This window comes from Geotrypetes seraphini, chromosome 1 (genome assembly GCF_902459505.1).
Source record: "Geotrypetes seraphini chromosome 1, aGeoSer1.1, whole genome shotgun sequence".
Taxonomy (NCBI): Eukaryota; Metazoa; Chordata; class Amphibia; order Gymnophiona; family Dermophiidae; genus Geotrypetes; species Geotrypetes seraphini.
This window is the reverse complement of record NC_047084.1, coordinates 391,372,753-391,395,917: the sequence shown is the minus strand read 5'-3', so window position 1 is coordinate 391,395,917 and position 23,165 is coordinate 391,372,753. Positions and strand designations below refer to the sequence as shown.

The 23,165-nt window shown below is 45.5% G+C and overlaps 1 protein-coding gene across 2 annotated transcripts in view; it reads right to left on the bottom strand.

The window, feature by feature from the left end:
* The window catches only part of FBXO10 (F-box protein 10), a 302,591-nt gene extending 279,896 nt beyond the window's left edge, over nucleotides 1-22,695 (bottom strand). The window contains exons 1-2 of one of the 2 annotated variants that reach the window (XM_033917276.1): nucleotides 22,601-22,695; nucleotides 21,231-21,354 (exon numbers count right to left, since the gene is read on the bottom strand). The gene's annotated coding sequence lies outside the window, so the exon portion shown is untranslated. Of the gene's footprint in view, nucleotides 1-21,230; nucleotides 21,355-21,643; nucleotides 22,261-22,600 lie in introns of those variants that run through there. The other variant, XM_033917274.1, reaches the window with a different exon arrangement.
* Between the last annotated feature and the right edge of the window lie 470 nt (nucleotides 22,696-23,165).

Sequence of the window (23,165 nt, the reverse complement as noted above, 5' to 3'; positions counted from 1 at the left end):
ACAGTTCATTCAGATTTTGGGGGGTAGGAGGGGGTTCATCTGGTCAGTTTGGGTAGCATTTTGTCAAGTAGATGCTTTTAAAAGAAATCTAGCTCACAACATCTAAGTTCTGTCCAGAATGTCTTGGGAAAGGTTTGATTATTGTCATAAGACATCCAAGTCTAAGCCTGCCCTTAATATACCTCCAATATGCCCCCTTTAGTTTTGGACAAACAGTGGCTAGGACACCTTGCAAGACATCCAGAAAAACGGTTTCAAAAATCAGCACTTGCAACACTTTGGCAAGAAAAACATCTAAATGCCAATTTATGTTGTTTTTTGGACCTCTTAGTGTTTTTAAAATGACCCTAATAGTAACATAGTAAATGACGGCAGATAAAGGCCTATATGATCCATCTAGTCTGATCAATAAAGTAGCTAGAGTTGTACCTGCACTTCGTGCAGGTTACACCCTTCTATGTCTTGTTTAAAGTATGAAGGTCATTAAGGGCTCCTTTTACAATGCTGCGCTAGCGGTTTTAATGCACGCACCGGATTAGCACGAGTTATAGTGCGCGCTAGCCAGAAATCTACCGTCTCTTCAAAAGGAGGTGGTAGCAGCTAGGGCGTGTGGCAATTTAGCACGTGCTATTCCACGCATCAAGGCCCTCGCGCAGCTTTGTAAAAGGAGCCCTAAGTTTTGCTTTGATTCCATCATAGGGATCCTCTGTATTTATCCCACACATTTTGCAATTCTGTCACAGTTTTTGTCCCCGCCACCAACCTCTCCAAGAAAATGTATTTGCTGATGATGCCAACCCTGCAATCTTAATTCATGTCCTCCAGTTCTACCACTTCTCTGTCTCTGAAAAAGATTTGTTTGTGCATTAATATAACATAATAACATAGTAAACTATGGCAGATAAAGACCAACATGGCCCTTCCAGTCTGCCTAACAAGGTGGCCAGAATTGTACCAGCTACTGCGAGTGGGTTACACAATTTTATGCCCTGTTTAATAAGAAAATTGCCTTCTATGTGAGATCCCTTTGTAAATAACTAGATAAGATAGCTTTCATACTAAAAGTGGCATTTTGAGAAATATTTTGCCTCCTTGCATGGGATGAGGTTGGGGAGGGGTGTGTGTGAAGAAAACATGATGAGCAGTCAGATGTAAAACAGAGTGGCAGGAAAGATAGGACAGTTACTTACCGTAACAGGTGTTATCCAGGGACAACAGGCAGCTATTCTCACAAGTGGGTGACGTGATCCAACGGAGCCCCGATGCGGACGCCTCACAAGCAGACTTGCTTGAAGAAACTCGAAGTTTCGAGTCGCCCGCACCGCGCATGTGCGAGTGCCTTCCCGCCCAGTGCAGGGCGCGTCTCCTCAGTTCAGATAGCTAGCAGAGAAGCCAACCCGAGGAGGTGGGTGGGATGTGAGAATAGCTGCCTGCTGTCCCTGGATAACATCTGTTACGGTAAGTAACTGTGCTTTATCCCAGGACAAGCAGGCAGGTATTCTCACAAGTGGGTGACCTCCAAGCTAACCAAAGTGGGATGGTGGGAGAGTTGGCAATTTAGGAGAATAAATTTTGCACTACTGTTTGGCCAAACTGTCCATCCCGTCTGGAGAAAGTATCCAAACAATAATGAGAAGTGAAGGTATGAACCGAGGACCAAGTGGCAGCCTTACAACTTTCCTCAATAGGTGTAGATCTGAGGAAAGCCACAGAAGCTGCCATTGCTCTGACCTTATGGGCTGTGACTTTACTGTGAAGAGGTAATCCAGCCTGGGCGTAGCAGAAAGAGAAATAAGCCGCCATCCAGTTGGAGATGGTATGCTTAGAGATAGGACATCCCAACTTGTTCGGATCAAAGGAGACAAAAAGTTGAGGAGCAGTTCTGTGCGGTTTGGTGCGTTCCAAATAGAAAGCCAAAGCACGTTTACAGTCCAGAGTATGAAGACCTGATTCTCCAGGATGAGAATGAGGCTTTGGAAAAAACACTGGAAGAACAATGGATTGGTTGAGATGAAATTCCGATACTATTTTAGGAAGGAATTTTGGATGAGTGCGAAGAACCACCTTGTCATGATGGAACACTGTAAAAGGTGTATCCACAACCAACGCTTGAAGCTCACTGACTCGTCGAGCAGAAGTGAGGCCAATAAGAAACACCACTTTCCAAGTGAGATACTTCAGATGAGCCTTGTCCATTGGTTCAAATGGAGGTTTTATCAGTTGAGTAAGAACAATATTGAAGTCCCAAACCACTGGAGGAGGTTTGAGAGGAGGTTTGACATTGAAAAGTTCTTTCATGAATCTGGAAACCACAGGATGAGCAAAGGCAGGTTTCCCTTCAATAGGCTGATGGAAAGCAGCAATTGCACTAAGATGGACTCAGATCAAAGTAGACTTGAGACCAGACTGAGAAAGGTGCAACAGATAGTCCAAAACTGAAGATAAGGAGGAAAGCTGAGGCTCTTTATGATGAGAAAAACACCAAGTAGAAAATCTAGTCCATTTTTGGTGATAGCATTGTGTAGTAGGCTTCCTTGAAGCTTCCAAAACATCCCTCACAGATTGAGAAAACTGTAGATGAGCTATGTTGAGAGGAACCAAGCTGTCAGGTGGAGAGACTGCAGGTTGGGATGAAGTAGAGATCCCTGATGCTGCGTAAGCAGAGAGGGAAAAACTGGTAGAAGGTAAGGCTCCCTGCTGCTGAGTTGAAGGAGAAGGGAGTACCAGGGTTGTCTGGGCCACCGAGGAGCAACCAGAATCATGGTGGCATGGTCGGACTTCAGCTTGACCAACGTCTTTTGAATGAGAGGAAACAGAGGAATCGCATATAGAAAGAGATTTGTCCAGTCCAGAAGAAAAGCATCTGCCTCGAGGCGATGAGGAGTGTAGATCCTGGAGCAGAACTGAGGCAACTTGAAGTTGTGGGGGGCTGCAAAGAGATCTATCTGAGGCATTCCCCACTGAGAGAAGATGTGATGAAGGGGCGTGGAATGGAGAGTCCATTCGTGAGGCTGTAGGAGACAACTTAAGTTGTCCTCTAAGGCATTGTCCGCCCCCTGAATGTAGACAGCTTTGAGGAAGGTATTGTGGTGAATTGCCCAATCCCAAACTTTCAGCTTCCTGACAGAGGGAGGCAGATCCCGTGCCTCCCTGTTTGTTGACATAATACATTATGACTTGATTGTCCGTGCGAATGAGGACTACACGGTTGTGAAGCAGATGCTGAAAAGCATTGAGAGCATTGAAAATTGCCCTGAGTTCCAGTAGATTGATGTGACATTGACGATCTGTACTGGTCCAATAGCCTAAAGTACAGAGACCATCTAGATGAGCCCCCCAAGCATAAGTTGAAGAATCAGTCGTGAGAACCTTCTGATGGGGGGGCGTGTGAAAAAGTAAGCCTCTGGATAGATTGGAAGAGAGCATCCACCAGCGAAGAGACTGTGTCAGCGCAGGAGTGACCTGGATGTGTCGAGTCAGAGGGTCGGAAACCTGCTTCCATTGAGATGCCAGGGTCCACTGAGGAATTCTGAGGTGAAGTCTGGCAAAAGGAGTCATGTGACTCAGAAGAACCATCATGTGTCTCGCCGAGATGGTCGGGCGAGAAGAGACCGAATGACAAAGATGGAGAAGAGCTTCCAGACGCTGTTGAAGAAGGAACGCTCTGAGTTGGACAGTATCCAGAACAGCTCCGATGAATGGAAGAGTCTGAGAAGGCTGGAGATGAGATTTCAGAAAGTTGATTTCGAATCCCAGCCTCTGCAGGAACCAGATAGTTCGCTTGGTTGCTAGGACGACTCCTTGAGACGTGAAATCCTATGATGAGCCAGTCATCCAGGTAGGGAAACACCTTAAGACCATGGTTCCTGAGCGCAGCGGCCACCACTACCAGGTATTTGGTGAAGACCCTGGGTGACAAGGCCAGGTCGAAAGGAAGCACTCTGTATTGATAATGGAGATTTCCCACCCGAAATCTGAGGTATTGACGGGAAGCCGGATGGATGGGAATGTGTGTGTAGACCTCCTTGAGATCCAGAGAACATAACCAGTCGTTCTGCTCGAGGAAGGGATACAGAGATGCTAAGGTCAACATGCAAAATTTTTCCCTGACCAGAAATTTGTTGAGCACCCTGAGATCCAAAATAGGATGCAGATCGCCCGTCTTCTTCGGAACAAGGAAGTACCGGGAGTAAAAACCCTTGTTCTGTTGAGCCAAAGGAACTGGCTCGATAGCTCGGAGCTGCAGCAAAGCTTGAGCTTCCTGAAGAAGAAGGGCGGTCTGGGCAGAGTTGGAAGGATACTCTCTTGGAGGAAGTTCCGCAGTCTTGATGGAACTGAAGAGAGTATCCCTCCCTCACGATGGAAAGGACCCAGAGGTCGGTGGTAACAGTCGTCCATCAGTGGTAAAAATGATGGAGACGACCTCCGATAGGGGGAAAAACGGGAAATGGCAGAACGACTGAGGTTATGCTTTCTATCAGACAGTCAAAAAGGCTGAGGAGCCTTGGATACAGCAGGTGGCTGAGGCTTCTGCTGCTTCTGAGGATGTTGCCTCTTGACAGGCTTCCGAATGGAAGGAGCCTGTTTTGGTGGAAAACGCCGTTGGTAGATCAGAGGAGGGCGTGTAGGGTGAGGAGAAGCCAGCTTCGGCTTCGGGCGGAGAATGGAGGCAAAAGACTTCTCGTGGTCCGAAAGCTTCTTGGTGGCTTCCTCAATAGACTCGTCAAAGAGGTCACTGCCAGCGAAAGGAACATTAGCCAGCCGGGCCTGCAAGTTAGGATCCATGTCGATGGTACGGAGCCACGCCAGACGCCGCATGGCCACCGAGCAAGCAGTAGCTCGAGCAGACAGCTCAAAAGCATCATAGGAGGACTGAAGAAGCTGCAGCCGAAGTTGGGACAAGGACGCAAGGACTTCCTGATATTCAAAATGCGCACGAGAATCCAGATAAGGCATGAACTTTTGAAGGATGGAGAGAAAGAACTCAAAATAGGTGATGAAATGAAAATTATAGTTGAGTACTCTGGAGGTCATCATGGAGTTTGGGTAGAAGGCGACGACCAAATCTGTCCATCGTTTTGCCTTCCCTGCCCGGAGGAACAGTGGCATACACCTGGGAAGGGTGAGATCTTTTTAAAGAAGATTCAACCAGAAGGGATTGGTGAGACAATTGAGCATTGTGATGTACAGTTCTGTATCTGGAATCCAATTTGCCTGGAACAGCTGGAATGGAATAAGGAGTTTCCAGACAGCGGACAAAGGTTTGATCCAAAAGCTTGTGAAGAGGAAGCTTGAGGGATTCAGCAGGTTGAGGAAGATGCATGGTCTCGAGATACTCCTTGGAAAACTTAGATACAGTGTCAAGTTGAATATCCAAATCAACTGCCATCTGACGCAGAAAAGATGAAAAAGACAGCTGATCTGCCAAAGCCTGGCCTCAAGAGGGACTCGAGGATATTGAGGCAGCTTGCTCTAATGAAGAAGGAGACCTGGATGGAGAAAAAGAACCCACCGGGTCTTCGAGATCCGGAAGCGGAAGGGTCGAAGCAGGTGGTGGGGAATATTGAAGAAAAGGCAGCTTCTGATGAGGCGAGGCATGCCTGGATGAATGCTTCGAAGAATGCCTCGACAATCAAGGAAAGCGTGTCCCCGCCGAAGCCCCCAGAGAATGGATAGGGCTGGAGGCTGTGGAACGAAGCAGAGGCGGTTGAGTGGAAGAACCTCGAGGCACTCGCAAAGACTCTGCTCCTTGCATCGAGTGTACGGGTTCCAACGGAGGCATGGGCAAAGACTCTGCTCCTTGCAATGCATGCATTGATGCCAGACCAGACACTCGCAGAGACTCTGCTCCCTGTAGAGAGTGTGCGTACGACTGAGGCACAGGAGGCGGCTCGACCACGCGGGAGACCTCCGCATGCCCAGGCTGGATTTGTGAGAGAAGCTTCGGCCCCATGGTAGTAAAAAGCTGAATGAATTGCTTCTTCAATAAGGTTTGGAACGAAGCCGGCAAAGATGGCTCCGCATCACCAACGGGACAGGCTTCGTGCTCCCTCGAGGCAGTGTAAGAGTGCTTGGACTTAGAAGCCTTGGGCACCTTAAGCACCATCGGGGGAATGGGCTGCTGTGCTACCTGAGCTGAAGAGACAGAGGAAGGTACTGCAGAAGGCGTCGAAGACATAGCCGGTACAAACGAGGCAGGTTTGATGAGGCTCAGAGCAGAAGCTGTGGAAGCCTGGATAGCATCGGATGATGTCGAGGGCGAAGCACCCTTCGAGGACGAAAGCTCCATCGAAGACTCCATGCTGAAAAGCTGCTCCCACAGGATGCAACGACGCTTAAAAGCACGAGACTTAAGAGTTGAGCAAGGCCGGCACGATTTCGAGAGATGTTGAGGCCCGAGACACCGAAGACAGCGTTGATGAGGGTCCGTCAGGGAAATCGCTCGCTGGCACTTGGAACACTTTTTAAAACCGGTTACAGACCGGGACATAGGCCGAAAAAGCTCCACCGCAAGATCGAAGCCGTGGGGCTGCGGCCACGTGGCCTGCCCAGTCGAACGAACGGAAGAAATTTTTATTTATTTATTTTTTTGAAAACAAGAAAACAACGAAGAAAAACAGCAATTCTGAGAAAATTAACACAAAACCGCGGACAAAAGAAGGCACAAGTGAAAACACTTCACGCAGAGAGTCAAAGACGGACTTCTCGGCTCCGCAGAAAAGTAAGAACTGAGGAGATACACCCTGCGCTGGGTGGGAAGGCACTCGCGCATGCGCGGTGCGGGCGACTCGAAACTTCGAGTTTCTTCAAGCAAGTCTGCTTGTGAGGCGTCCGCATCAGGGCTCCGTTGGATCGCGTCACCCACTTGTGAGAATACCTGCCTGCTTGTCCTGGGATAATAAGGGATTCTCTCTCTAATTTTATATATACTGTGTTGATAATTTTATTGTATATAGCACAGTATGCTTTATTTGAGTTGTAAACCCCCTCAGTGTCACTCATGGGATGTTGTATATCAAAATGAAATCATGTAACAGTGTAAGAAAAAAAATATATGGGAACCAGTTGAAGGAAAAGGAATCGGTCACTTGGAAGAATTTAAACAGGGCCAGCGAGCATGCTCTGATTCACAGTTTCTACACTCAAGATGGGAACACAAGGAGTAGGACCACAGCAGCAGTCTCAAACACGCGGCCCACGGGCCGCATGTGGCTCTCCAGGTTTTATTTGCGGCCCTCAGTCTGGACTGGATCATTTTCTTCCTTTTGGAGCGGAAGCTCTGGCCGGCTCGTTCCGTTCAAAGCCACGGGTTGGCGGCTCCTTGCGCTATCCATTCCTGCATCGGAAGCCTCTCTGACATCACAACATCAGAGAGGCTTCAGACGCAGGCGCGGATCTTGCAAGGAGCCGCCACCCGCGGCTTTGAACAGAACGAGCCGGCCAGACACGCTGCTGCTCCAGTGGCGTACCAAGGGGGGGGCGGTCCGCACAGTTGGCCACCCTCCACTGTTCTCCCTAGAGTGCGGCTCGTCTAGAGCAGTGGTGCCCAACCTGCTTCCCTTCCTTTCTCACCGCTGCCATCGGGGAACAGGCCGGCACCGTGTTCTTTGATCTCCCTGCTTCTCTTCCCTGCGGGGCCGACCAACTCTCGCCGCCCAACGTCAATTCTGACGTTGAGAGGATGTTCTGGCTAGCCAATCGCTGCCTGGCTGCCCGGTACGTCCTTTCCGACGTTAGAATTGACATCGGGCGGCGAGAGTTGGTCGGCTCCATGGAGAAGAGAAGTAGGGAGATCTCGGCCTGTTCCCGATGACGGCAGCGGCAGCAGCCTATTCCCCGGTGGCGGTGGCATGGGGAGGGCAGGAAGGAAGAAAGAAAGAAGGGGGGGGGACAGGGAGCCAGAAACAAAGCAAAAAATGGGACACGGAATCAGAGAAAGACAGACATAGAGAAAGAAAGAAAAAGTTGGGGGAGGGAATGAGGTCTGGAGGAGAGGCAGCAAAAAGGAGGCTGAAAGAAGGTAAGAAATATTGGATGCACAGTTAGAAGAATAAAGTGCAACCAGAGACTGATGAAATTACCAAACAAAGGTAGGAAAATTATTTTATTTTTAATTTAGTGATTGAAATGTGCCAGTTTTGAGAAAGAAAGATATTAAACTTTAAATGTGAGTGCTGCAGAAAAATAGAGTACTTGGAGGGCCGCAGAAAAAATAGTTAATGTCTTATTAAAGAAATGACAATTTTGCATGAGGTTAAACTCTTTATAGTTTATATATCTTTCCTTTTAACTGTTAAAGGAAAGTTTTAAAACTATAAAGAGTTTAACCTCATGCAAAATTGTCATTTCTTTAATAAGATATTAACTATTTTTTCTGCAGCCCTCCAAGTACCTACAAATCCAAAATGTGGCCCCGCAAAGGGTTTGAGTTTGAGACCACTGGACCACAGGGTCATGATTCTCTTAAATTGGTGGCAGGGAGTAGAGTAAGCAGAGAGTGAGAATTAAATTTTTGCACCAAAATTCCTTGATTTGAAAAGAAAAGTTGGCAGAATTCCTTACAAGGTCCTAATAGTTTTCAAATAGATAGGGATAGCTTTCATATAATCTTACACCTATTGGCCAGACTGAGGATGCATGCAAATAGAGATACAAGGGAGCCAAGGCCTGCATTCTCTGGCTAAGGATTTTTATAGCTGGATTAGATGAGAATGGGTTAATAATAATTATATAATTATAGGAAGAATCTCACACTCATAGTACATGTAGATGAAGGCTCACCATGCGTCAATAAAAACTGGTCTCAACAGAGCAAGAAGCTATTACATTACATTACATTACGGATTTCTATTCCGCCTATACCTTGCAGTTCAAGGCGGATTACAAAAGATTTGACTGGACATTTTCCAGTGAAGATACAATTTTTATTTTTTTTTAACAACAGAGGAGATATAGCTGGAAAGATTCTGAGGGGATTTACAAGTTGGATAGCAAATTGACAGTGAACTGTGTGATATAAACAAATAGATTACATTTAGAGTAGGTAAGATTACAATACATTTCAGGGATCTGTTTACTTGGTAGGTGATTTGGAGAGGATTTTATAGGGGAGAATTATCTGGAGGTAGGTGAAGAGGGGTTAAGATAGTTGGATGAATTTTTTGAAAAGCAGGGTTTTGATTTCTTTTCAGAATGTTTTGAGGTCGCCCGTTGTCGTCAGCAGGTTGGAGATGGTATGGTTGAGTTTTGCTGCTTGTGTTGCCAGAAGGTTGTCAAACATTTTCTTGCGCTGTGTGCCTTTGAGTGGGGGGAAGGCAAAAGGGTTCGGGGTTCTTCTGTGTCTTGAGGTGAAGATCTGGTTTAAGCGGTTGTTTAGGTAAGAGGGGGAAGAGCCATTTAACGCTTTGAATAATAGGCAGTAGAATTTGAATTGAATTCGTGCTTGTATGGGTAGCCAGCGAGAGTCTAAGAAGGCAGTTGTAATGTGATCATATTTTCTCAGGGAGTAGATCAGTCTGAGGGCGGTGTTTTGTATGGTCTGAAGTTGTTTTATCATCATGGCAGGACAAGGTAGATAGAGGGCGTTGCAATAGTCCAGCAAACCTAAGACTAGGGATTGGGCAATTAGTCTGAATTGTGCTGGATTGAAAAATTTTCTGATTTTACGTAGATTTCTCATAGTTAGAAAAGCTTTCTGGGTTGTCTTGTTGATTTGGGACTGCATTGTGTAGCATCTGTCTATCGTTACTCCTAGGAGTTTGAGTTCGGGTTGTATTGGGTATTTGGTATTTTTGATTTTCAGTTCTGGGATGGTAGGAGTTTTGGCCTTTTCGAGCAAAAGGAATTTTGTTTTTTCTGAGTTTAGTTTCAGTTTGTGGTCCATCATCCATTTTTCCACTGTATCTAGGGTTGTTTCTAGCTTTGCTGTGGTGGTGGTCTCTGATGGGTCGAAGGGGAGGAGTATGGTGATATCGTCTGCATAGCTGAAGGATGTGACATTTAGGTTGTCTAAAGTGGCTCCTAGGGAGGAAATAAAGAGGTTGAAGAGCGTAGGTGAGAGAGGTGATCCTTGTGGAACTCCGCAGGGATTGGACCATGGTTCTGATTTGATATCATTGGACTTTATCCTATAGGTTTTTGATTTGAGGAATCCTTGAAACCAATTGTAGACCTTGCCTGAGATCCCTATGGCATTCAAGTATCTGTAGTAATAAGGAGTGGTCAACTAGGTCAAATGCTGCGGAGAGGTCAAGTTGAATTAACATCATCTTTTTTCCTTTACTGATGTGTTGCCGGGCTGTATCTAGTAGTGAGACAAGTAATGTTTCTGTGCTGTGGTTGGTTCGAAATCCTGATTGTGAGGGTTATGGTTTTCCAGGTAGTTGGTGAGGTATTGTGCAACTAGGCCTTCTATTATTTTAACGTGTATCGGTATTGAAGCGATAGGTCTGTAGTTGGAGGGGCTATCTATTGGGCCTTTGTGATCTTTCATGATTGGGGTTATTAAGATCTCTCCTAGGTCCTGAGGAAATTGGCCTTCTGTCAATGTGGTTTGAATCCATAGCATAAAGTTGGCTTTGAAAGTGGTGGAGGCGTTTGATAACAGGTAAGTGGGGCAATTATTTAGGTCGCTGGAAGCATGGCTGTATTTATTGTAGAGTCGGTTCATATCCGACCAAAGTAGGATTGGGAAGTTGGACCAGCTTCTGTCTGCTACGATGGCTTCACCTGTTGAGGGGTTTGTTGTTATCTTTTCAAGATGGGTGTGTGTGTTGATGAATGCAATTCTGATATTGGTGATCTTGTTTTTGAAATGGTCTGCTAGTTGGATGGCTGTTGGTTGGTGGATTCCTTGAGTAGCTAGGTAAGGTTTGGTGTCAGTGAGGTTCTTTACTAGATTGAATAGCTTTTTTGTGTCTGGGGTTTTTGTGCCTATCAATTTGGAGTAGTAGGCTTTCCGTTTTTCCTTGAGTTTGGTCTTGTATTGGTTAATTTGATTTCTCCATGCTGTTTTGGTGTGTTCTAAGCTCTTATTTTTTTTCCATTCTCTTTCTAGTTGTCTGCAGAGCTTTTTTGATTGGTGAAGTTCGGAGTCGAACCATTTATCTGATGGTCTGCAGATTTTGAATTTTGATTTTTCTGGGGCTAGCTCATTCAGGATGGTTTCGCTTATGGTTCGCCATTGGGGTATGAATTCGTTGGGGGCTATATTGGTAATAGCGGGGTCTGCTTTGTCCCAGAATGTGGAGGGTTCGATTTTTTGTCGTGCTTTGAAGGAGGTTTTGGGTGGAGGTAGCTTGTTATTGCGTTGAGGCCAGTTGATGTTAAAGGTGTATTTATAGTGATCTGACCAGAAGGAGGGGTGCCATGCCCCATTTGAAATATGGATTTCGGGTTTGTGAGGGTGTTGGGTCATGTAAGCAGCGATGTCTAGTTGGTGGCCTTTTTCGTGTGTGGGTTGGGGGTTGAGGATCTGGTAGTTCAGTGCTTTAAGGTATGAGAGTAAATTTATTACTTGTTTAGAGGTGTGATCTTCTAGATGGAGGTTTATGTCTCCTAGGAGTAGGTTATGAGGTGATGTTAGGGAGTTCTGGTAAATAAATTATTTGAGAGCTTGTTTGTTATCATTCCATTTTCCTGGTGTTGAGTAACAAAGGATGCATGTTAGTGTTCCTATGAGAGAGTCGTCGGATAGTTGACAGGCTAGGAGGTCTAGGTGGGAGGGTGGAGTGTTTGTCTAGGGTCTTTATATTAATGTTGTTTTTGAGTATGATGGCTATACCTCCACCACGTTTTTTTTCTCTGCAGACCAGTTCTATTTTGTAACCCATTGGGCAGAATTCTGTGATGGTGGGATCGGAGTCCGAGGTTAGCCAGGTTTCGGATAGGAATAAGCAGCTTAGTTGTTTTTTAACTATCCAGTCCTTAATAAGGTCTGCTTTTGTGCTTATTGATCTGATGTTCATATATGCACAGGATAATGAGGTGTTGAATGTTTGGGGAGAGGGTGTGCAGTTTGGATGTAGGAGATTTTTTTTGGTTTGTGGATGATAGTTGTGGTCTGATGTTCTTGGTTTTGGGGGTGGTCTTTTTCCCCAGCTGGTAGGTATGCTGATATGGTTGAATGAGGAGCAATCTATCAAGTTTCTGGGAGAGTATAGTTTTCTGGTAGGTAAAGGGAACCTGTAGTATTCTGATAAGGTTGGGATAGAGGATGTATGATACCCTTCTGTTTTTCTGTTGGTTAGGAGTAGGAAAAGCAGAAGGTGGACGAGTACGCTTGTAGAAAAACCTGGAAACATAGTGATCTTTGTGTAGAGAGCGGGAGATTCTGCAGTTTGGTACTTGGTGTGAGGTGCGAGAGTCTGGGAGGTGTAGGGAGGTTGCTATATAGGAATAAGGAAGAACAACATTGTTGAGTTTTGGAAGCTTATCATCTCTATATAATACATCTAATGCAATAAATAAAAAATTACTTGTATTGGTTGTATGTCTTTTTAAAAACTAACAAAAGATGCTAAAACAAAAGTAATTTACAAATTGTTTCATCTGCACTAAAATAAAGTATTTATTTATCCCCACCCCCTTTTACAAAACCGCATGATTTTTAGCACCGGCTGTGGGGGTAACAGCTCCGATGCTCATAGAAATTCTATGTGCATCAGAGCTGTTACCGCTGAAGACAGCACTAAAAACTGCACTATGATTTTGTAAAAGGGGGGTTATTTATTTATTACACTTACATTTGAACACACACAGTAGAGCTCCCCTTGTCCAGCAGTACCCCTCCTCCCTTCCTTTCTCCCCTCCTCCCCTGTCCAGCAATACCTGTAATTTGCAGCCGCGGTCTGTACGCGATCTCACACTGGGCAGGAAGAGAGGCTCCGGCATCATCTGACTTGCAACTTCCTGCTGCCGTCGGCGACAGAGCCTCTCTTCCTGTCCAGAGTGCGAGATTGCAACCACGGGCCGCAAAATAGTACCTGGGGTCCGCATGCGGCCCACGGGCCATGAGTTTCAACGGCTGCTATGGCCATTGTTACCACTGGGGTAAAATAGTGGAATATCCTATTTTTTTTTGTATTAATGGCCACATACTAATTTTGCTATTAGCACGTGAGCCCTTACCACCACCCGTTTTATAGATGGGATTGCATGCTAATCTCTTAGTATGCAGCAGCCCACTCCAGACGCCGTCTTGGTGGGGACGGCAGCATCTGTACCTGTCCTCCTCTCCACCCCCCCTGCTCTTTCCCCACTACCGCTTGCGCGTGCCCCTTCCCTTTCCCACCTCTTTAACATTCCCGGCACAAGAAGCAACTCTAACCTGCTGCTCACGCCAATGTCGGCTTTTCCTCTGACATCACTTCCTAGACCCGCACCTAGGAAGTGACATCAGAAGAAGAGCAGACGCTAACGCGAGCAGCAGGTTGGGGTTGCTGCTTGTGCTAGGAACATTAACGAGGTAAGGGGGAATAGAAGGGCACACGTGCACTGCAGGAGGGGATAGGGAAGGAGAGGATGGGGTGGGGGCAGAGAAGAGGGCAGGAGAGGGGCGCCTCACCCTTGCTATGACACCGAGCTGCACTACCTGATTAGTGTGGAATGCACCCACTCTCTGCCCCCAGATACATCCCCATCATGAAAAAATAAAATTCTATTTTTTAGCACATGGGTTAGCAGTGTTCTCCCTAGGGCCTTTCAGCCGGGTGGTCCGCCCGGCTGAAATTTAGATAAATGCCCAGCTAAATTCTGCTGCCGCCGCTGCTGCTCAACATACAAAAAAAAAAAAAAGCTGGCTTGAAGATTTCACCTTAGCCCATAGCGAACTTGTGCTCCGGGGCGTGCCGGCTTCCCTTCTCTTCCCTCTGAAATCGGAAGTTATGTCTGGGGGGGGAGGAAGAGAAGGGAAGCCGGCACTCACATGTTAGAGCCCCGAAGCATGCATTCACTACGGGCTAAGGCGGGAGACAGGTCAGTGAAGCTTTCCATTTGCTCTTCTTGCTGCCGGGTCTGCCTACTTTCAGTTTCCGTAAAGGCAGGACCCGGCAGCATTTTCCCCAATCGATCGTGATCTTGGGCCAATCAGCCTTCTTCTCCGACGGCAGAATTGACATCAGGGAGAGGAATGCTGGTCGGCCCAAAGTAGGGAGAGCTTGGGGGGGCGGCGGCCGGCGACGGCTTGGGGCCTTTTCCCCGATGACAATGGCATTGGCTTGGGGGAGGGCAAGGAGAAAGAAAGAAAGAGGGCAGGAAGAGAAACAGAAAAAAAGAAAGGGGGCATGAAGAAAGAAAGAAAGAAAGAAAGAAAGGGCAGGAAGAGAGGAAGAAAAAGTTGGGGGGAGGGGAATGAGGTCAGGAGGAGAGGAAGCATACAGCTGAAAGAAGGGAAGAAAGATTGGATGCACAGTCAGAAGAAGAAAGTGCAACCAGAGACTCATGAAATCACCAGACAATAAGGAAGGAAAAATAATTTTATTTTAAATTTACTGATCAAAATGTGTCTGAAGTTATATCTGCTGTCTATATTTTACAATATGGTCCCCTTTTACTAAACCGCAATAGTGGTTTTTAGCACATGGAGCCTATGAGCTTCGAGAGCAGCGCTGGGCATTCAGCGCAGCTCCCTGCGCTAAAAACTGCTATTGTGGTTTAGTAAAAAGGGAGGGGGGTGGGTATTTGTCTATTTTTGTATGGTTGTTACTGAGGTAACAGTGCATAGAGTCATCTGCTTTGACCTCTTTGAAAAAACCCCGGAATAGGAATGATTATTAACATTTTCTCTGGGTACAGTTTGCTTTGTGGTTTGTTTTTTTAAATTTTATTGTTGGTAGATCATTTTGACTTGGTCATTTTAAAAGTAGCTCGCAAGCCTAAAAAGTGTGGGCACCCCTGCTCTAGAACATCGCTCCTTAGTTTTATCAAGTGGTGCAGTGAGGGGCCAGCACTTTACATCTTATCACCTCATTCTTTCTTTTTTCTCCTCATGTAGAACGGTTCTTTATTCTAAGCAGCTCTGGCACTAACAGTACTACGGGTGCCTTATGCTACTTTCACTACCACTTGCAGTCAGGTTTGGCATTTTATCATGGTTTTGGGTTTTTATTTAGTTTTTCACCAGTATTTTCATTTATTTATTAAAGCAGCATTTTTTAACAGCCCGATGCCCCTCCCCTATCAGTGTGCATTCAATCCACTGCCGACACTTTTTTGGTGCCTCTTTCAACGCATCAAATATCATAGCCCCACTGTCGCGTGTTCACATTTATTCTGCGTACGAGTTTATCTCATCAGTGCAGAGACCTTTTTGTTAAGTCCATTTTATTCTCCCTTTTTTACTTTCCCAAGTGCTGTGGTTTTATTGTTTGGTTTTAATAGAAGCTCATTTGTACAATAATTTAGATCTTTCCCAGGTTCACTTTTCATCTACCCGGTCGGCTTGTCTTTGAGCTACTATCGGCTTGTTTTCAAGATACACTCTGTATTATCAGCTGTTTATTTCCCATACGTTTACTTTTGCCCTGTTTAGGTCTATATAGTCTAGGCATACTGTTTGTAACCAGCCATCATTTTAAGTATGTATATGCCCTATTTTAGTGGGGGGGGTTAAGTTCTTTTAGCATGTTATTTCATTAATTCTGAGTTCGGTGTTACAATATGTTGTTCTTGGTTTTTAGTTTACACATTATTTATTCTTTTCTATGACATGTTCTTATTGTAATTTTACTCAAAAGTATAAATAGGTATCCATATTCAAGTTTCATCACGGTGCTCTGGTTTTGGCTCCAGTATTTGTCACTTCCGTCCACCAGGTCTGGCTATCCATTACCGTCTCATATTTTAAAGACTCACTCGTTATAATTAGCGGTGATCCACACGTCTCTTCGTAATGGACATGTCCGATTTTAGCATTTGGATCTTAGTACTATGGGTTTGGTCTTTTCTGGTTTCCTTTCTATAGTCTGCTTTTCGTCTGGAGTCTTTTGAGTTTAGAATTACATTTTATGACATATTTTTGTGGTTATAATTGTATGACATGTCTAAATCGGTCAAGTTATCCATTCTTTCTATTATTTTTTGTCCCCTCATACAGTGGCAGACCGCCCCAGGTGCCAGCCGTAGGGGGGTACATAGCCGGCTGGATCCAGAACCTTCCAAGCTGCTCTAAATGGCACCTGCACCTCAGCACAGCTGCCGTACTTATTCTGAAGCAAAGTCGGCAGCCGCATTGAAGTGCAGGAAGGTCCCGCGATGACTGCATTTGACGCCTCTGCCTCCGGAAGATGTGACGTCGGAAGGGGTAGACCGGCAGCTGCAGTCATTGCGGAACCTTGCCGCAACTCCCTGTGTCTGCCCTCCCACCCCCTCCAACGTAACTTACATCTTCCAGAGGCAGAGGCAACAGAAGCAGTCATCATGGGACCTTACTGGTTTGGAGGGAGAGAGGAATATAGAAGGGTGGTGGAAGGAGAAAAAGGAGGTCAGGGTGGTATGGAAGGGTGGTGGAGGGAGAGAAAGGGGGCAGATGCTGATGGAATTGGTGTGCATGGAAAGGAGAGAGAGACATAAGGGGGAAGGATACTGGATGGAATTGGGTTGGAGGGAAAGAAAGGGGGCAGATGCTGATGGAAGTGGGGGGAAGGGAGAGGAGAGAGTGAAATGCCAGACCATGGGGGTGTGGGAGAGGGAAGGGAAGAAGAGAAAGATGCCAGACCATTGAAGGAGGGAAGGGAAGAAGATAGATGCCAGAATAATAGGGGTGAAGGGAGAGATGGAAAGGGAATACAAGGAGAGAAGATGCCATATAGAAGGGGCAGAGAGAGGGTAGACAGTGGATGAAAGGAAGAGAGTGTCAAGACTATGAGGAAAGCAGAAACCAGAGAAGACAATGTAAAAAAAATTATATTTATTTATTTTTTTGCTTTAGGGGAGATGCATCACTGTTTCTGTGGTGTTGCCAGCTTCTTGGTGGTTCAATTTAATCTTTGTCTACGTTTTTCTATTTTATCCCCCCTTTTACAAAACTGTAGAGTGTATTTTTTAGCACCGGCCATGGTGGTAATTGCTCAGAATTCTATGAGAGTCTGAACTGTTACCACCATGGCTAAAAACCACATTACAGTTTTGTAAAAGGGAGAGGGGTTAGTTTGTGATTACATATTCCATACAAGGCAAAGGTGTTTTCTGTGTTCTGTGTGTTCGAAAGACATGGTTTTCAGTTAGGATTGACTGTGTAGGATTGATCTGTACTAGTCTGGCTTGTTTAGTTTTACAATGGGTGTATTGATGTACTGCTCACTGCAATATGTAGGATGCTGCCTTTTCCTAGGTACACTCTTGTGTGATGTGTAGATTGTTACTAAAAATCATGTTTTTCATACAGATGGGGGTGGTGTCAAAAATGATGGACCTCGGGTGTCACATATGCTAGGTATGCCACTGCCTTCATAGTTTATATCTAATCCACAAGCCTGCTTTTAGGACCTACAAGGTATGTATCCCTCTGATTCATGACAATTTCACTTCTCATGTTATCTTATCCATTCTTTTTATTAACTAACTACAGCACGGAAACCGTCCTAGCGTCACTAACCGACTACCTCCTCCAACTATTCTCCCAGGGAAACAGTGCTCTGCTACTCCAGTTTGACCTCAATAGTGCCTTTGACCTTGTAGACCATGACATTCTGCTTAGTTGCCTCGATTCTATAGGCATTTCGGGACAGGTACTAACTTGGCTCACAGGCTTCCTAAAAAACCGCACCTACCAAGTCTATAATGAGGGAACCTACTCCCATACCTGGTCCAACCCCTGTGGAGTTCCACAAGGCTGCCCTCTATCACCTTCCCTATTCAATATCTACATGGCATCACTGGGACACATGTTATCTGACCGAAAGCTGAAATCCTACATTTATGCAGATGACATTACAATTGTCATCCCCATTTCCTCATTGTCACAAGAAACAGAACAGCACATCTCATCAGTACTCACCATGGTCGAACACCGGACCACTCGGTTCAAACTAAAACTAAATCCAGAAAAGACTAAACTCTTCCTTGCAAGTCCCAACCACAAATTAACGACCACCACCCTACAACTCAATGGTCTAACTTACCCTATCAATCCCAACATCAAAATCTTTGGAGTCATCCTAGACCACTGCCTGACCTTCGAAGACCACACTAATGCCCAGGTCAAAAAATGCTTTTACACCCTTTGGAAACTCCATACCATCAAACATTAGTTCGACTTCCCCTCCTTCAAACTGCTGATCCAATTCCTAATCTTAAGCACCCTGGATTACTGTAATATCATATATTTGGGCTCCTACAAGAAAACCATCAAACGTCTGAGACTCATAATCTATGGCCTCAAAAAATCAGACTATATCAGCCCTTACTACAGAAAACTTCACTGGTTGCCAATAGAAGTGAGAGTCATCTTCAAATTTGCCTGCCTCTGCTTCAAAACCTTAACTGGCTTGGCCCCGATATATCTGTCTCACCACTTTGCGTTCCCAGGTACCAATCACACGCGCAATGCCTATCTGCTTACCTACCCATCCCCAAAGGGATGCACCTACAAAAGATTCCTTAATAGAACTCTCTCATTCCAAGCTGGCAGATGGACAGATTGCCTGACCACCCTCATCTCATCTGCCCCATCTTACTCATCCTTCAGAAAATCTTTCAAATCTTACCTCTATGATAAATTTCTCTAACCCCTACCCTCCAATTAACCAAACTCTACCACCTCTCCTTCCCCCCCCCCCGATCTCTCCTTTCCTCCCCCTCAATCCAATACTCCCATCCTCCTTACTTACCCCTCCCCTCTCGGCACCCTCCCGGAATTGATACTGGTTGCATTTTCTTGTCATTTACCACTCTGTATCCTCGCTACATATGTACAACTATCTTTGCATAGTAAACCGCTTCAACCGCATTATACAGTCTCTTGCATTGTATCTTGCTCTATAAGTCTCTCGCACTGTATTTTCACTGTATAAATATATTTGCTGTATATATACAGTCTCTTGCATCGTAAATTTGCATTGTATTTTCGCTGTATAAACACCTATGCTGAATATGTACAGTCCCCTGCATTGTAATCTGCTCTCAACTGCATAGTACATTCCCTTACATTGTATCTTCGCTGTATATGTAAAGTCTCTTGCATTGTAAACCGCTCTGAACTGTTTGTGGTACTGCAGTATACAAGAATAAAGTTGTTATTATTATTATTATATAACTGCCATGATAAGCATCATTCTTTGACGTGATTGGACCTTGAAAACTAACGGCATCAGTGTTCTCCCCAGAAATATTTTCCAGCCATGAAAAACATTTGCTGCATTTAGTGTGCCACAAAAAACATTTGCTCCGTTTAGTGTGCCGGAGTTAAAAAAGTTTGAGAGATGCTGCTCTATACCATTTGAAAGAGGGCAAATATCTAATTATTCACTTAAGGGAATTTTTTAAGTACCTTCTTACTTCTCATTTATAATCTTAATGTATATTTTCTACAAACCGCTTAGAACCTAACGGATGTAGCGGTATATAAGAAATAAATTACATTACATTACATTCTAGAATTGGATACTTCTTAAATTTAATATATATATATATTATGGAACAAATGTCAAACCTTAAGAAAGGCAGTCATATTGAGCATTGGAAAATAACTAATAATAATTAACTAATACAAATAGTACACATTTAGGGCTCCTTTTACTAAGCTGCAATAGCTCGCGCAGAATTGCCGCACATGCTAGACGCTAACGCCAACTTTGAGCTGGCGTTAGTTCTAGCCGTGTAGCATGGCAATTCTGCACGCGCTAAAAATGCTATTGCAGCTTAGTAAAAGGAGCCCTTAATTTTCCCCACCACCAAATTTCCCTGTCCCGCCCCACCCGGCCTCTTTTTCATGCCACCCGGCTGGAAAAAATTTCTGGGGAGAACACTGGATTACCACTTACACATCCTGAAATTATAGAGGGATGCCTCAGCATGCTCTATAAGAGGCGCTTTTGTTCTGTAAGCACATGTTAGTGCTTACCACAGTTTTGGAAAAGGGCCCCTTTGATTGTAATTGCTCTAGGGGCAGGAAATACCTCAGGTACCCACATGTAATTCACCTTGACTTACAACTGAAAATTTCTATGAGCTAAACCCAAAATCTATTTGTTTCCCCTTCCATCTCATATAGACATTGGCAAATATGTACATAACTCTTTTCTGTTAAAATGATTTTAATTGGCCAGCTGCCCTTTATTGCAATATTCTTCAATGCAAAGCCTAGTGGCCAATGGCAGTCCCTGGGGACCTCTGAGCTGGTCCCCTTCACATTTTCTTTTTTTTCTCTGCTATGATCTGTCTCTCTAACTGAGCTCCTGGCAATAAGGGGGAGGGGGAGGTGAATGGGGTAAGAGCCAAATGCTTAAAGGACATGACATTTCTTAATAGACAACCCCACCTCCACCCCTTTTACAAAACCATAGCATGGTTTTTAGCGCCGTCTGAAGCGGTAACAATTCCAACACTCATAGGAATTCTGTAAGCGTCAGAGCTGTTATTGCCGGTGCTAAAAACCGTGCTACAGTTTTGTAAAAAAAAAAAAAAAAGGGGGGGGGGAGAGAATGCCTTTGGAAATGGTCTCCCTCCTTGAGGATACCCCTCTGTTCTATAAAGTTTGAAGGTAGGCTGATGGATTTGTCATTGACATGCTAGTCAACAGTTTTGCAACTCCCATGGAAAGATATTGAAGGCTCTCTTTCAGCTCTTTTGGATCCAAAGGGGCCTCAACTTAAAAATTACTGAAGACCACTGCTTTATTGCATTACAAAACATCATATAAATCCATCATTTTTATGAATGTGCTTTTTTCTAATTATATACAGACATATTTTTAGCTAAGTACTTTTATTCATTCTAATGTGCATTTATGTTTCCAAGATAGACTTTATCTTAGTTACCCTAAGTGCACCGCCTGCACAACCACTGATGAATACAGCAACTTGAAAAGAACCTCGGCATCGCCTAGACAACAGTTCCCACATGCATGCAAAAATCAAGAAAAAATGCAAACGTAATCAAGAAGAATCTAGTTCATTAGCATCATAAATACGAATTCAAAAATTAAAAAGCTAAAATTATAGCTTCACATGGCAAAACTCGCATAGGCGCCAACAATTCAAAATGATTGAGGTATCTAACTCAATACAAATTACCTGGACACAATGAAGGAGCTCGCTCAGTAATGGGGGTGCATCCAGTACACCCACAGAGACGGCTCTTATGGCAACATAAATCTGATAATCCTTTCATTCAACGAGTCATTTTTCTTTCTGTAATCTTAAAAGATATAAATTGAACTCAGTAGTGGCACACACAGAAAGGTGCTAAATTCACATAAACTCTTGCTAATTCAGTCTGTGTTTTCCAACATCTAATAGCTTCGGCACTGAAAATAAAAAGCAACAGCCCCAAAAAACAAGTAAGCAAAAACCCCATCGTTTAAATTTCCCCGATCCCTTTCAACCACAAGGGGAGGAGAGGGTTAGAAGGAAGCATGGATCATTTTACACCCTATCCCTAAATCAGGACCTGCAGTAGATAATGACAAAGCGCGAAGCTTCTTTACCTTGCAACAATCAAGAGAACAGACGTATCCCCCATCTGCTCGCGCCGCTCTGACACTGCAGCTAACGCGGAGACAGCACCACTCCTCCAGCTACCATAGAGTATAGCGCCCAGTGGGCAGCACAGCCCATGCCGCTATTGTTTTCAACTGTACAGTACAAGGGCTTTACGTTAGACCATAGAAAACACCGACGTGCAAGAAAGTCTCATCGTTCCCTAAGGTCGGAAGGGGTGACAGGCGAGGCACCGACTGAGCACAGATAAAAGAAAGAAAAAAAATCACTCTCTCCCTTTCGTCAAGTAGGATGAGACTGGGGCTCTACTCCAGCAATAATTATTAAAAGTGTTCTCGGCTTCACCAGTGTTTTTGAACCACGGAGGCTGCACAGAGAAGCCTGCTGATATAGTGCTAGGGAAGCTACAGTGCAGAATGGTCCTGCTGCCAAGTCTGTCCCAGTTTCGATCCTTGCATTTATAGGAGCCAGCTCCGTGAATGCCAGTAGTTGCTCAGCACCCACGTTCTTTTACTGTTTCCAGGGAGAGATCATTTGTATTGTGTTTGTGTAGCCCTGGCTTCCTGGCACACGGGCTCGCTTCGGTGGGGAGGTGTCCACCCGATACCGGGGCTCACAAAAAGATGAGAAAAAAAGCACACACACATGCAGCTGGTTATAGTCCTTCACAGACTCAACAGTTCACACTGGAGATTGGGCGTAAGCTGGGGCCAGATAACTCCCTAGGCCGGAGGATAGGGAACTCCAGAGTTTCACTCACCCCACTCAAACTTTTCTCTCCTTTCTAATGAAAGGTCAGCTCAGTCGGAGGTTTAAGTGACCCAAACTGGAACTTCATGCTATCTTTTTTGTCATATTTTACCATGCTTTGTTAACTATATTTTTGCCATCCCTGTCAAGACAATGTTTACTATGCTACGTGTGCCACGAGAGTGTGGACTGACCTGCAACCGCGCACCTGGAGTTGTGGGTTCGGGCCGGCGCTTGTGACCTTAGACAGGCCACTTGGTCCCCCATTGTGAGCCTCCTGGGACAGACGAGGAAAATGCTTGGAATCAGTAGCGTACTAAGGGGGGGGGGGGAGGACCGCCCCCGAAGGACCTCTCGCCCACCTGGCCTCCCTGCACCACCAAGAAGCAGCCGGCAGCGGGATCGCGATATTAGCGATCCCTGAGCTGCTTCGGCGCTGCTTCCTGCGCCGCGGTCCCGCCCCTCCTCTGACGTCAGAGGAGGGGAGGGACCGCGGCGGAGGAAGCAGCGCAGGGATCGCTGACATCGTGATCCCGCTGCGGGGTGCTTCATAGGTGGTGCATGGAGGCCAGCGGTCCTTCGGGGTGGGTGGGGCGGGCGGGCAGGCTTTCAAGGGGGAGGGGGGGGGACAGGTAGGCCTTCAAAGGGGAGACAGGCAGACAGGCCTTCAAAGGGGGGACAGGCCTTCAAGGGGGGGGACATGCAGGCAGGTTTTCAAGGGAGGGACAGGCCTTCAAGGGGAGGACAGGCCTTTGGGGG